The sequence below is a fragment of the Montipora capricornis genome, chromosome 7 (genome assembly GCF_036669925.1).
Source record: "Montipora capricornis isolate CH-2021 chromosome 7, ASM3666992v2, whole genome shotgun sequence".
In the NCBI taxonomy this organism is placed as follows: Eukaryota; Metazoa; Cnidaria; class Anthozoa; order Scleractinia; family Acroporidae; genus Montipora; species Montipora capricornis.
This window is the reverse complement of record NC_090889.1, coordinates 1,479,482-1,481,981: the sequence shown is the minus strand read 5'-3', so window position 1 is coordinate 1,481,981 and position 2,500 is coordinate 1,479,482. Positions and strand designations below refer to the sequence as shown.

The 2,500-nt window shown below is 37.2% G+C and overlaps 1 protein-coding gene and 1 pseudogene across 1 annotated transcript in view; one reads left to right on the top strand and one right to left on the bottom strand.

Annotated features, from left to right (window-relative positions):
- LOC138055283 (uncharacterized) overlaps positions 1 to 2,500 on the top strand; it is a 361,306-nt gene that overhangs the window by 355,958 nt on the left and 2,848 nt on the right. The window lies entirely within an intron of this gene.
- Positions 2,004 to 2,500, bottom strand: part of LOC138057497 (uncharacterized) — a 979-nt pseudogene continuing 482 nt past the window's right edge.

The following is a 2,500-nucleotide window of genomic DNA, read 5'->3' as shown; positions in this document are numbered from 1 at the left end:
TACGATCCCTCAAAGTTGATGTGGTTGGATCGACCGCCATGTTGTTATATTTCTAAATTTCACACATTTTTGTTCGCTCGGCGATCGTTATTCTGGTCACTTTGAGCTGTTTGATATGGATGAGAGAAGAAATCCCGGGTCTACCCTTAATAGTTTTGGCAACAGAAGCCGTCATAGATGAAGAGGTCGGCCAAACCAAGCGGGTCAACTCCGGGAAACCTGTGGAGAAACTTAATAGATGTCCAACAGTTGATCCAAAATCACGGAAGTCCTTATTTAGTTTTAAACCCGAAAAGGTAAGGAACTAGGTTTTAAGTGATTTTAGCGAACACATTGCAATTTCTTAATCGTTCAATTGTTGACTTGGAAGGGAATTGAATGAAGGAAAACCTCTTAAGTTTTAGAATGAATTAATATCGTTTAATTGTTGACTTGGAAGGGAACTGAATGAAGAAAAACCTTTAGAATGAATTTGAGTTATGATGATGATGATGATGATGATGATAAACTTTATTTCAGTGTCAGATCTTCTAGCTGCTGGCCATGAAAGGCCTACTAATAGGGGACACTAAATTAAAATACTATAAGCTCTAGCTAATTCATAAAAAAAATATTACAGCAAAAATGATTTACAAAACATACATACTAAAAAATATGTATAAAACGTATTCAGATTATTTATTTATGCAATTATAAGCTTATTAATTTTACAAAGAACTCAAAGCTTTTCTTGCTAAATTTGTATCTGTTATTCCTTTGCTGCAGTCATACGATCAATGACTTAAAATTGAATTGAGAGTTGTAAGATTTGACGCAACGTTTTAGTCAACACAGATCTCATTTAATAAAGATTTCTGAATTAAGACAGTTCAATGTTTTGCACAAAAAATGTGCCATCAAAGGTAAACCTACAGGCATTGAAATACCAGTGCAGTCACTAAGCTCGTGCTATATCGTATGTGGCAAATACTACTTATTTCATTTTAGTTTTGTTTTAATTTGATATTCCTTGGCTTCAGAATGATCAATCTCTTCAGCCCCCATCCTGATCAACAGAGGAGAGAAGAGCCTTGGCGGAATACGTTGCTCTTTTCAATCCTTTAGCTGAGAACCAGCCATTTTGTTGGCCCGCTTTGAAAGACACTGTCTTCTGGGAAAAAATGTGCAGAGGCTGTATCATGTACCAATGGAAAGCCAAAGAGATCAGGTAAAAAATGACTTATTTATGGCTAGAGAAGTGAAACTAAACTTATTTTAATTAAAATAGTATTAAAATAGCCCAATTATAACTAAATGGAGGAGAAACTTACTTTTTGATTATCTAAATATGACATTTACAGATGCATTATTTCAATGAAATGCAAGCATACATCCATTCTCATGCTCCCTTTAATGTTTTCTCTCTCTGTAGCAAATGCATGTAGACATCAAGTGAACTCCTTGCTAAGGAAAAAATACAAGACACTGGATGAAAAGAAAGAAGTAAAATTTTTCTCTGGTAAAAAGTTTTGAAAAAACTATGAGCTTTCGACAGACTGAACTGCTGCCTCCAACGGATAAAAGCGAAAAAAAATTAAATATAACGAAAAATTCGCATAAATTAAAGGATAAAAGCATGTAGTAGAAAGAATGTTAAAAATGCTAAGAAAACTAGTGTTTCTTTAAGAGAATGTGATATTGTCTTGGGAGCGGCCACCAATTATTGTCTGGCCAACAGTTTTTGCCGTGTGCCATGACTCCAATGTCTTTCTACTCCGGTTGTTCGCTTTGTCAATGATTTTAGAATTGTTAAAGTCAATATCATGATTAAAAGTCCACGCGTGCTTTGCGACATTTGAGCCTTTAGTACGATGCTTTCAGTTCCTCATATGTTCCTTTCTCCTAGTAGTAAAGAATCTTTTAGTTTCACCAATGTAGCTCCACGGGCAAGATGCGCATGGAATTTTACAGATGACATTGCACTGGTCGTCTTCGGCAGGTCGAAACTTAGGGATAGGGAAATGCTATTGTAAAGTTTTAACTGGTCTGCTAGTGACTTGGGTGTCGTGTTCCTTGAGGATTCTTGTGAGAGTTTCCGTGATGCCTTTGATGTAGGGAAGGACTGCAAAGTTTTGTCGGTTTGTTGGCTCAGCCCATTTAAAGAACATACTAACCAACTCTTCTGGAGTAGATGTAGGTGGTGGAGGCCTCGCTTTCTTTCTTACAACATTAGCAGCGATTTTTTTTGGGATAGCCGTTGGAGTGTAAAGCGGCGCAAACACGAGCAGTTTCATGGGTCTTTCCAACTTGTGTGTTGAGGAGATTCAAAGCTTGATGCAGGAGTGTCTCAGCGGTGCAAATTTTATGTTTCCTGTCATGATGTGAATGGAAGTCAAGATATCTATCCGTATGCGTGGGTTTGCGGTAGATGTCGACCAAAAGTTTTCCGTTATCGCGCGAAATGAGGGTGTAAAGAAAGGGTAGTTGGCCGTTGGACTCTTGTTCGATGGTGAAAGAAATA